We start from the raw sequence: 13,430 nt of genomic DNA on the forward strand, positions 1-13,430 counted from the left end.
ATAGTAGAGGTGTGAAACCACAGGGCAAAACCGCAGGCCAAACCGCAGGAAAACCATAGGTCACTTTACCTGCGGTTCCGCGCGGAAAAACCCGCAGGTGATTCTGCACCGTGTGCACATAGCCTTAGGGGCTGCATGAGTGGGGCTGCGTTCACACTAGTACAGGGGCGGACATAGACTGTAGTGGGCCCCTGTGCAAGAAATTTTTCGGGCCCCCCCCTTCATAGGGCAACAAAGTTATTTGTTATCTAATATTGAGTCTATGCAGGGCTGGATATATCTGTATAGAATAGAATGTAAGCCCCCATAGAATATAATCCAGTCCCCCCCATATAGTATAATGCAGCCCCTCCATAGAATATATGGCAACCCCCTCATAGGATATAATGCAGCCTCTTATATAGTATAATGTAGCCCCTCCATAGAATATAATGCAACCCCCATAGAATGTAATAAATATAATACAGCCCCCTATAGAATATAATACAGCCCACCTCCCCATAGAATATAATGTAGCCCCCCATATTATATAACACAGCCTCCCCTTATAGAATATAATGTAAAATGTACCCCCATGGTAACACAGCCACATAGTGTATAGCCCAGCAACACATGGTATACAACCCACCAAGGTATATAGCCCACCATGGTATAATACATGCATATAATACAGCATGGTATATGGCCCCCCCAGAATGGTATAATACAGCCCATCATGGTATATAGCCCCCCCAGCATGGTATAATACAGCCCAGCATGGTATATAGCCCCCCCAGCATGGTACAATACAGCCCATCATGGTATATAGCCCCCCAGCATGGTATAATACAGCCCAGCATGGTATATAGCCCCCAGCATAGTATGATACAGCCCAGCATGGTATATAGCCCCCCCCCCAGCATGGTATAATACAGCACAGCATGGTATATAGCCCCCCCAGCATGGTACAATACAGCCCATCATGGTATATAGCCCCCCAGCATGGTATAATACAGCCCAGCATGGTATATAGCCCCCCAGCATAGTATGATACAGCCCAGCATGGTATATAGCCCCCCCCAGCATGGTATAATACAGCACAGCATGGTATAATACAGCCCAGCATGGTATAATACAGCCCAGCATGGTATATAGCCCCCCCAGCATAGTATAATACAGCACAGCTTGGTATATAGCCCCCCAGCATGGTATATAGCCCCCCCAGCATGGTATGATACAGCCCAGCATGGTATATAGCCCCCCCCCAGCATGGTATAATACAGCCCAGCATGGTATAATACAGCCCAGCATGGTATATAGCCCCCCCAGCATAGTATAATACAGCACAGCTTGGTATATAGCCCCCCCAGCATGGTATATAGCCCCCCCAGCATGGTATGATACAGCCCAGCATGGTATATAGCCCCCCAGCATGGTATATAGCCCCCCCCAGCATGGTATGATACAGCCCAGCATGGTATAATACAGCCCAGCATGGTATATAGCCCCCCCAGCATAGTATAATACAGCACAGCTTGGTATATAGCCCCCCAGCATGGTATATAGCCCCCCCAGCATGGTATATAGCCCCCCCAGCATGGTATGATACAGCCCAGCATGGTATATAGCCCCCCAGCATGGTATAATACAGCCCAGCATGGTATAATACAGCCTAGCAAGGTATATAGCCCCCCCAGCATAGTATAATACAGCATAGCTTGGTATATAGCCCCCCAGCATGGTATATAGCCCCCCCCAGCATGGTATATAGCCCCCCCAGCATGGTATGATACAGCCCAGCATGGTATATAGCCCCCCCCAGCATGGTATAATACAGCCCAGCATGGTATATAGCCCCTCAGCATGGTATAATACAGCCCAGCATGGTATATAGCCCCCCCCAGCATGGTATAATACAGCCCAGCATGGTATATAGCCCCCCCCAGCATGGTATAATACAGCATAGCTTGGTATATAGCCCCCCAGCATGGTATATAGCCCCCCCCCAGCATGGTATATAGCCCCTCAGCATGGTATAATACAGCCCAGCATGGTATATAGCCCCCCCCAGCATGGTATAATACAGCCCAGCATGGTATAATACAGCCCAGCATGGTATATAGCCCCCCCCAGCATAGTATAATACAGCACAGCTTGGTATATAGCCCCCCCAGCATGGTATGATACAGCCCACTAGTGTTTTGGTACGGTGCGTTGTGATGTCTAGCAATCCTGATGCATCATGATCCAGATTAGATCCCTATACTTAACATAGGGACGCACGGACCTGCGTTTGCATCAGGATCAGAATGCATCAGGTGCACCAACACATATCACAGCACTTACTAATTCACAAAGGACAGTAACAAAAAACGCCACAATACATGGTAAGACTACAACCGAGGAGGAGCCGGGGCCTGATCACAAGAGCTGACAATCTGAGGAAGCAGCAATGCTGAATAACAGTCTACACTGTATCACACAGGGGGAGAATGAGGCCCTCACTTCACAGGCAAAGACCTAGAACGAGGACTGGGGAAAACGGATTTCTATTAAAAAAAAAGAGCCGTTTAAAGAGCCGGCTCTTTATGGTGAGCAGAGCCGAATGAGCCGGATCACCAAAAAGAGCTGAACTTCCCATCACTAGTGCACGGACTCACTGCTCCCGGCACTCACCCACAAAGCCGCATGGAGGAAGCGCAGAGCACTTCCAGGTCACGGGTGACACACGCAATGCCGTCCGGGCAGCAACACGTTCCCCGCAGCGATGGTTCCACACATTCTGCAGTTTCCATCTCTCCAACACCTGCACATTTTCCCGGTTCACACACTGAGTCTGGGGTTTCTCGAATTTCAGTGGCAGCTGAGAATAAAGTTTCCTCTTTGTTTAGCTCTTGCTCCATAGTAACGAAGCGCCCTCGGCTTGTGCGGAGCCTGCATTACAAATTATGACATTCTTAGTAGTAAAATGACAGACTCCATGATGGAAACTGATGAGCCCAATATAGTTATTTGCGTACACTAAGCGCGGTTTGTGTCATGCACGACACCGATAATGCTCTCTGTAAGACCACGTTCACACGTTCATTATTTTAAATCAGTATTTGTAAGCCGAAACCAGGAATGGGTGACAAATACAGAAGAGGTGACGTGTTTCTGTTATACTTTTCCTCACCTGATATTGGCTTACAAATACTGAGGTAAAATACTGGACGTGGCCTAAGGCCGGGGTCACACTTGCGAGAAACTCCCACGAGTCTCGTGTCTCAATACCCGGCATGTATAGAAATACATGCAGCCACAAACTCGGGTCCCGAGTGCTGGCGGCAGTGCCAGGTATTGAGACGCAAGACTAGTGTGAGTTGCTTGAATGTCTGACCCAGGCCTAATGCAGAGTCCCAAACCAGTGGCTTTCCAGCTGTTACAAAACTACAACTTGAGCATGTCTAAGGGCCTTGTTCGCATGTAGTTTCTTGACTCTTTGGAGCTTGTCTGCTTCAAAAAGTGCCTGAAAAATCACTCAAAAAATGTTTCAAAGATTTTTGCTATTCAATTCACTTGATACGTGACTTGGTGTTCATACTTATGGGCCCCTATTCATCAGGACCAGTGTTGTACATGCCAGTCTTGATGTGGGGGCATGCTGGAGTCAGAGGCGCCTGATTCATTAATAAGTGCTGGCCTCTTAATAAATCAGGAACATCTGAAAAGTGGTGTGAGCCTCAACACAAATCTTACTCCAGTAAGGGACTGGAGTGAGATTTATGGCTTAAGGGGTAGGCAGATGACCGAAGTTATCGTGTGAGGATCGCATCGCAGTGCACAGACTGGCCCAGCACGTCTCCTGAACTGGGCATGACACCGTGATGTATTTCTATGCGCAGGTCAGGAGAGCCGACGGTCAGTCTGAAGATTGCGATGTGATCCTCGCACAAGAAGCACGGTCGTATGTATGCCCCCTAAGGATCGCCACCACTGTTCATTAATTTGATGAGTGGGGGTTGACAGACCCCTGATCCACCCACTTTATAAGAAATGGAAAAATATGGCATGACACCTTGATGTATTTCTATGCTCAGGAAAGGAGTGCCGACGGTCAGAGCGAGGATTACGATGTGAATTCTTTGATGAATCAGGTCCTCAGTCCTTTGATCACTGTTAATTAGCATCAAAAACACCAAACTTTTAACAAAAGTGACCAAACCATTCTTCAGACGTTTCATGCTAGGAAGCCACTTTATAATTTACAATATAAGTCACAGGGAATGCTATAGAAATGCCTCAAAGACAACTTGGCGTTTTATTCAGTGTTTTGTATGCTTTTTTACTGCATTTTTACCTAAAAAAATGCTAGCAATTTATTACGGTAATTGCATAATGAACTTCAAAAGAACATGAGAAAATCACCCACAAAAATAGTTATCAGGAAATGTTACCAAAACACTAAGGCCACGTGCACACATTGAGTATTTGGTGAGATTTTTACCTCAGTATTTATAAACCAATGTTATGTTGGTGTCCCAGCTGGCAGGAGGGAGAGGAATCATGTAGGGACGACGGTGTTACATTGGCTTACAAATACCGAGGTAAAAATCTACCTCTCTGCCACGGCCGCTCTGCAGCATCTCCTGCTTTGGCTTTTACTGCAACTTTCTGGTTCATCAGCTCGCGCACATCACACCTCTTAAAGTGGTAGCACGTGCACTCTGGAAATTACCCCAGCCTATTGCTTTTGGCACTAGGTATTTAAGGCATCCTCCCCGGTAGGGAAGTGCCTGAAAAACTTTAGTTTCTACTGTGTCTTAACCCATTAGTCTGTTGTTCGGTCCGGGTTACTGTACCCATCCTGCTACCCTGTACCAGAGTCTGTCCTGTGTTCCTGTACCCTTATTGCTACCCTGTACCAGAGTCCGTCCTGTGATCCTATACCTGTCCTAGGACCCTGTACCAGAGTCTGTCCTGCAATCCTGTACCTATCCTGCAACACTGTACCAGAGTCTGTCCTGTAATCCTTCAACCGTCATGTCTGTACGAGCCGTTTAGTCCAAACCTGAAACCTGATACTAATCCCGTCCTGTCTAAATCCGCACCGGTATCCATTTTGTCAGTGATCCTGATGGATCGCCCTCACCCAGGGCAGCGGGGTAATCGGTACCGGGCCCGTTGGTTTCAATGGGAGATGTCATGGTAGCTGTGACCCAGTCCGTGGCCCTGGGCGTCCATTGTAAAAGAGGAAGGTTGAGCGTGTGGATGATGATGATTAAAGTTTATAAGTGAATGGCTCGTGACGCCACCTGTGGTGTTCGGCAATGAAGATGTCCAAACCAGGGGAAGAGTCCTGAGGAGATCATTTGCATATTTCCAGTGCCTTCTGGGATAAGTGAAGAGTCTCCGCGAGCTCAACGATCACTGGGTTTTGGCCGTTGCAGCTGAAAAGAGGAAATCGGAAATTTTGGCTCATCTTTCATCGTTTTTAAGAAATCTCAACATGGAAGAGGCCAGGAGCCATTTGGTGAGCTGCATTTCTTGCTACATGTTCACAGACTTACCAGTGGAAAAGCCAAACTTCACATGCCACAAATGCAAGCTTGTATCCCTGTTGGAGGAAAAGTTGCAAAATCTCGAAGAGCGCTTAGCTACGTTGAAGATCATTAAGGAAGGTGAAGAGTTCTTAGACAGAGCAGAATTATCTCTTCATGTTACAGAAAGAGATGAAATTTGAAGTGCACCTGAAGAAACAGAGGAATGGAAACGTGACCCAGAGAAGCAGGAGGATCAGGAAGCAGTCAGCACCCATACTTCTCAGGAACCAGTACCAGGCTCTCACGCAGGAAAACGATGAAGAAATACATCAGGATAAGACATTGCCCACAAACAGCAACCTTTGCGCCTTCAAAGTCCTCCTGGATGGATAAAGAAAAATGTTGTGAAGAAGAAACGGAGCGTGGTGGTCATGGGGGATTCCCTGTTGAGAGGAAGAGAGGCCGCTATCTGCAGACCGGATATAACTTCCAAGAGAAATGTGCTGTCTTCCAGGTGCAAAAATTAAAGATGTGTCTGACAGGATATCAGGACTCTTCAGACCTACAGATGACGACCCATTCCTGCTACTACATGTGGGGACAGATGACACCGCAAGAAATGACCTGGAAACCATCTGCAGAGACTTTGAAAACTTAGGCAAGAAAGTGAAAGAACTAGGAGCGCAGGTGGTCTTCTCTTCCATCCTCCCAGTGGATGGCCATGGAACAAGGAGGTGGAATAAGATTCTGCAGGTGAACAACCCGCTACGTCGATGGTGCCGTCAGCAACGATTTGGATTTCTGGATCACGGAGTGAATTACCTATACGATGGACTACTTGCTAGAGATGGGGTGCACCTTACGAAGACTGGAAAACAAGTATTTGGAAGTCGCCTTGCTACACTTGTAAGGAGAGCTTTAAACTAGAACAACGTGGGAAGGGAAGCAAAAGACCAGAAAAAGCCATACACCTGACAAATGCTATTGAGAACTCTGCTACTAGAAGTGGAAAGGAAGAACAAAGACAAAAGAATCTAAATAATAAAAATATTGGAGAAAGAGAAAACAATCACAAACTAAAATGTTTCTATACTAATGCACAAAGCATGGACAACAAAAAAGGAGAATTGGAACTACTAACACAGGAAAAGAAATATGATGTCATTGGAATCACTGAAAGTTGGTGGGACGATACACATGATTGGAATACTAGACTAGAAGGATACAACTTATTTACAAGAAACAGACTTGATAAACGAGGAGGAGGTGTCGCATTGTATGTTAGAAATGCGTATATCTGCACAGAGATTGAAGCTTCAGAGACTGGGAGTTCTGTGGAAACTGTTTGGGTAAGAATACAAGGACCGAACAATGGAAAGGACACCATTGTAGGCATTTACTACAGGCCGCCTGTGCAAGCTGAAGATATGGATGAACTCTTTATGCATCAAATGGCTTAGTTCTCCAAAAAATATGACATAGTTGTCATGGGAGATTTCAACTATCCAGACATTTGTTGGGAATCTCTCTCAGGCAAAACTAACAGGTCAAGGAAATTCTTATCCTCTCTTGCTGACAACTTTATCTTCCAAAGGGTAGGGGAGAAAACAAGGGGAACTGCTACCTTGGATCTAATCCTTATAAACAAGGAGGAAATGATTGAGGAGGTAAAAGTGACTGGGACCCTAGGAGGTAGCGACCATGCTATTTTAGAATTTTGGATAACTAGAGGAGGAAGAGCTGTGAAGGCTCAGACGTCAAGGTTAGATTTCAGAAAGGTAGATTTTAAGGGATTCAGAAAGAGAATTGGAGGGATCCAATAGCTGGATATCCTTAAAGACAAAAATGTCCAGGAAGGATGGGAAATCTTGAAAAATGAAATTCTCGAAGCACAATTGTTAACAATTCCGAAAAGAGGGAAGAATAGGAAGCATTTAAGGAAACCAGGATGGATGAACACAGAACTTAAGCACATGCTAAAAAGGAAGAAAGAAATGTTTATAAAATAGAAAGAGGGAGGCATATCTAAAGAAGAATATAATGCTGTCTGCAGAACCTGCAGGGCACAAATCAGATTACTAAAGCTGACAATGAATTGAGGCTTGCAAGAGATGTCAAAAGCAATAATAAAGGATTTTGGGGATATGTCAAAAGTAAAAGAAAAGTCAAAGATGCTATAGGATTTTTACAGGATGAAAATGATGAAATGGTAAGACAGGATGTTGAGAAGGCCGAACGTTTAAATTCCTATTTTGCATCTGTTTTCTCTCAGAAAGGAAATGTAACATCAAGTGTTCTTCACTGTCCTATTAAGGAAATAGAAGAATCCAGGATATCTATAAACAGAAAGATAGTGAGGAAACACTTAGCTAACCTAAATGAATTCAAGTCTCCAGGTCCAGATGAATTACAGCCCAGGGTACTGAAGGAGATAGCAGAAGAAATTTTTGAACCCCTCTCCATAATCTTTGAAAATTGGAGAACAGGAGAAGTCCCAGAAGACTGGAGAAGGGCAAATTTTGTTCTTATCTTCAAAAAGGGGAAGACGGTGGACCCAGGCAACTATAGGCCGGTGAGTCTATACCAGGAAAGATCTTTGAACAAATTATTAAACAACATGTATGTCAGTACCTGGATAAGATTGAAGTGATTAAACAGAGTCAGCATGGGTTTGTAACTAATAAGTCATGTCAGACTAACTTAATTTCCTTCTATGACAGAATCACTGATTGGGTAGATCAAGGAAATGCTGTAGATATAGTATATCTTGGCTTCAGCAAAGCATTTGACAAAGTATCTCTTACAATCCTTATTGAAAAAATGACTAAGTATGAAATGGACAAGGCAATTGTTAGGTGGATTCATAACTGGCTTAGTGATCGGACCCAAAGAGTGGTCATAAATGGCTGCACATCCAGTTGGAAGAATGTCTCAAGTGGGGTACATCTTTATCAGCGATTTAGATGAAGGAATTGAGGGTAAACTGATTAAATTTGCTGATGACACAAAGCTAGGAGGGATAGCTAATACTAGAGAAGAGAGAGAGAGGATTCAAAAAGATATAAATAAACTGGAGCAGTGGGCAGCAACTAACAGAATGGTTTTTAACAGGGAAAAATGCAAAGTACTACATCTGGGCAATAAAAATGAAAAAAGCATATACAGAATGGGAGGAATAGGGCTAAGCAACAGCACATGTGAAAAAGACTTGGGCATACTAATAGATCACAGACTGAATATGAGTCAACAGTGTGATGCAGCAGCAAAAAAGGCATATGCAATTCTAGGATGTATTAACAGAAGCATACAGTCTAGATCACGTGAAGTCATTATTGCCCTCTACTCCTCTTTGGTCAGCCCTCATCTGGAATATTGTGTCCAGTTTTGGGCACCAAATTTTAAAAAAAGACATCAACAAACTGGAGCAAGTTCAGAAAAGAGCGACCAGATTGGTGACCGGTCTGCAAACCCTGTTTTATAAGGAAAGGTTGCAGGATTTGGGAATGTTTAGTTTGCAAAAGAGAAGACTGAGAGGAGACTTAATAGCTGTCTACAAATATCTAAAGGGCTGTCACATTGTAGAAGGATCATCTTTATTCTCATTTGCACAAGGAAAGACAAGAAGCAATGGGATGAAACTGAATGGGAGGAGACACAGATTAGATATTAGAAAAAACTTTTTGACAGAGTGATCAATGAGTGGAACAGGCTGCCACGAGAAGTGGTGAGTTCTTCAATGGAAGTCTTCAAACAGAGGCTCGACAGACATCTGACTGGGATGATTTAGCGAATCCTGCTATGAGCAGGGGGTTGGACCAGATGGCCCAGGAGGTCCCTTCCAACTCTACGATTCTATGATTCTATGTTAAGCCGACGCTGCAGACAGATCCTCTGGGACAGATGGTGTAGTGCAGCAATGATGTTGTGGCCCTCCACAGGTAGGGCTGTAGTCCCAGGGCAGTGTAGATGGAGAGGTATTGAGGAGAGGAGCTAGTAGTGTTAAGCACAGAGATGTAGCAGTGCTGAATGGGTTGGCGCAGCAATAAGCGGAGGACACCAGGGCATGTAGTTCCAAAACTTTACTCACAGTCTGTTGTGCATACAGGTGCCCACATCCGTGCCGTGTCCTCCAGGTCAGGGGCTCAGCCAACCTCCAGGCAAGATGAAGTACTCCGTTCCAACACTCCGCCAACATATATGCCTTTTCTGAACGTCTCCCTTCTAGCGCCTATTTGAAGTACTCACAGTACTGAGTTACACTGGAGTTCCTCCTTTCAGATGTTCTTAAAATTCTACTTGTACGGCAGACAGCTGTAGCCTGCTTCGGGACTCCTTGCAACTAAGTCCCGGCTCACTCTCGTTGCTGTTGTGCCCCCAAGTCTTGTATGGGAATAAAGTGGTGACAACTTCTATTCCTCCGGTGTCTGCTGCAGGACCATTAGTATCCATACAACCTCGGGGACCGGATCCCGGCCATGCGCTTAGAACTTGAGGAAGGGCTCTGCTCTAACCCTAATCCTTAGTTCTCTTCTTCTCCTTATGTTCCATACAAATCTATCTTTCTTATGGAGAATTAGGCTTTCTAGATATCTCTTTCCTGTACCAGCAGACCCAGGTCACTGAGGTCTGCTGCAGCCCTTCCTTCAATCCATCCCACTCAGGGGATCTCCTCTCACAGACTGACCTAGTCCTAATAATCTCTGCTCTCTTGTGCAGACTAAGCTCCACCCACCTCCCAGCACTCTTCGTGCTCCAAGCAGGGAGCCACCAAAGGTGCTTTGCTACACTACTATGTTGTGTGGGATGCAGGTGTTGGAGTGTGGTCAGGTGTCTCCACCTTACCTGGATGGTGGGGCACCACACCTCAGGAGGAGGTGCAGCACCTCTGTGGCGACTGAACCCTCAGGGGCGCAACACTGACCTGCCTGCTACTCCGAGTCCAGAGACTGCCCTGGAGTGGTACTTGGTAGCTACCTGCATCGCAAGCCTAACCTCACCATCAGATGCTCTAGAGAAGACCAGGAAGCCGCTTACTTACGCCCCTCCAGGGTAAGCAGTGGGTTCACACCCACCAGCATGACAGCCAAAACCAGGAGTGGGTGATAAATACAGAACTGGTGTCGTGTTTCTATTATACTTTCCCTCTGATTGTACCACTCATGGTTTCGGCTTACAATCATGAGGTAGAAAACTCACCAAATACTGTACATGTGCACGTGGCCTAACAAAAATTGCTTTAGAATTCTTCATGAAGAGAGAATTCTTCATCCCACCATCAATTTAACACTCAACTACTCCAGCACTGAGATTAACTTTTTGGACACCATCATTAAGCTAAAAAACAATGAAATAGAGACATCCCTGTATCAGAAGCCAATCGACCGTCCAACATACCTTAAATGGGACAGTTTCCATCCAAAACACATAAAGAACTCTATTATCTACAGCCAAGCCATCAGATACAATCGTATATGTTCCAACCCCATGGATAGAGACAAACATCTTGGTCGCCTCAAAAAGACCTTTTTGAATCAGGGCTACCATCCAAGAACAATTCAAAACCAAATTACAAGAGCCACCAGAATGTCAAGGAATCACCTGCTACATTACAAAGCTAAAGAAGAAAATAACCGGGTGCCTCTAGTAGTCACCTACAACCCAAATCTGGAAGTGCTAAGGGGAGCTGCACGGAAATTACAACCTTTACTACAAAAAGATACCCGATTACAATCCATTTTTCCAGACCCCCCACTACTGTGCTTTAGGCAGCCCCCAAATCTAAGAAGCATCATTGTCAGAAGCTCCCTGTCCTGTCCAACAGCTGCAGGAACCTTTCCTTGCAACCAGAAAAAATGTAAAACCTGTCCAGCTATAATGACCACGGACAAGATAAAGATGCCCAATTCACATCAGGACTACAAGATCCCAGGTACTTTCAGCTGCATTACATCTAATGTGGTGTACTTAATTATTTGTACTAAATGTCCAACTGGGGGTCTGTATGTGGGGGAGACCGGGCAAAAGCTTAGAACAAGGATGAATGCTCATCGTCACACAATAAGAGAAAAAAGAATGGATCTACCTGTGGCAAAACATTTTTGTATGATGGACCACAACACCATGGATATGAAATTACTGGTATTGAAAGGTAACTTCACATCTCAGAGAGAGAGAAGAGTCTGTGAGTATAAATTTATGACGACCTTTGACACTCTCAATGCTGGAATGAATGTGTCGCATGGATTTATGTCTTTTTACATCAAATAAGGAATTTGCTCCTAAGACACTGTGGGGGCATCACAACACATTAGGAGACCCCAATCAGAGGACAATAAAACATCCAGACTCCTTATCTATGAACTGGTCCAATATTTATGTTTCTCCCTCTCCCATAATCATAATTCTGCTTCACGTCACTTGTCTTATCTATTGCATTTTTTCTGTGCTGTATTGTGCATAAATATGTGACTCTTCAGATTTTGTATTAGTCTATGCCTGATGAAGAGACCTGAGTAGTCTCGAAAGCTTGCAATGTGTTACCATCTTTCAGTTAGCCATTACAAGGTATCAACCACTGAGGACTCTCAATTCTGAATATTTTTCATGAAGAGAGGTATATTCACAGTACTCACCACAAAGATATTCATCCAAGATTTCCGTTTATTTACATAAGGTGCGTACAGGAAATATACGGGAGGCAAATAGGCAGTATCTGAATATTTAAGTGGTGAGTGCTGTGAATATCTCTCTACATGAAGGATTTTGTTGTTGATTTACCCATTTTTTATATACAGACCTGTGGATTTTTTCTTTTATATCTGACATAGTGCTGCCATCCCCTTTTTTCTTGTTCTAAAAAATTGCTTTACGGCAACAACAACAACAACAACAAAACACCTAGAAAGTGCCACATTGAGGCTAGATTCCCACTATGTGTGTTATGTTTGATGCTAAATATTTTCACAATCTATTACAGTTACAACAAATTTGATGGAATTTATAGAACTCTCATGTGCACTGTATTGTTTTTTTTTTAAACAGCATAAACTGACCTGCTATCACGACTCTGTTGCCGGCTGTCCCGGGACCAGGGGCTCCTTCTCTGTCCTTAACGCTAGGGGCGCCCTAGCTCGCCCTGTTCCCCGGATTACTTCTGATAGTGAAGACGCCGGGGTCATGTACCTTTCCTTAGCTCCTGAATACGCCCTCAGTCTGTAGCCTTCCCCCTACCCAGGGAAGAGGGGAGTAGTAGCGCACAATAATACACCAACCAGACTGACAAGGTAATACGAACAGGGATAATGAAAAATACCAATCATACAAATATACTCACACAAACAAGAGAAGAATGCATCGCGGAGTGGACCATGGGGTTAAACCAAAGTAGGAGAAGAAGGGTAATTATAACACACCCAAAACCTAGCAACAATCACAGATAAATCCACCAAACGCCTAATCAAATAACCACCAACTACCTCCAGCCATGCAACTTAAGCTAGTTTTGACAATGAGTGCTAGCCAAGGCCCAGATTATACAGTTGTGCTCAAAAGTTTACATACCCCGGCAAAATTTTTGTTTTCTTGGCCTTTTCTTTCAGAGAATATGAATGATAACACCAAAACTTTTTCTAAGCTCATGGTTAGTGGCTGGGTGAAGCCATTTATTGTCAAACTACTGTGTTTTCTCTTTTTAAATCATAATGACAACCCAGAACATCCAAATGACCCTGATCAAAAGATTATATACCCTGGCAATTTTGGCCTGATAACAAGCACAGAAGTTGACACAAATGGGTTTGAATGGCTACCAAAGGTAACATCCTCACCTGTGACCTGTTTGGGATGCAAAGAAATACCCACAAATAACATCAGCTGAAATACTGGACTCTCTGAAAGCTATCAGTGTGGCTGTTTCAAGATGCACAATAA

Source organism: Dendrobates tinctorius, unplaced genomic scaffold, assembly GCF_039654945.1.
Source record: "Dendrobates tinctorius isolate UK_male_01 unplaced genomic scaffold, ASM3965494v1 ptg000035l, whole genome shotgun sequence".
Lineage (NCBI taxonomy): Eukaryota > Metazoa > Chordata > Amphibia > Anura > Dendrobatidae > Dendrobates > Dendrobates tinctorius.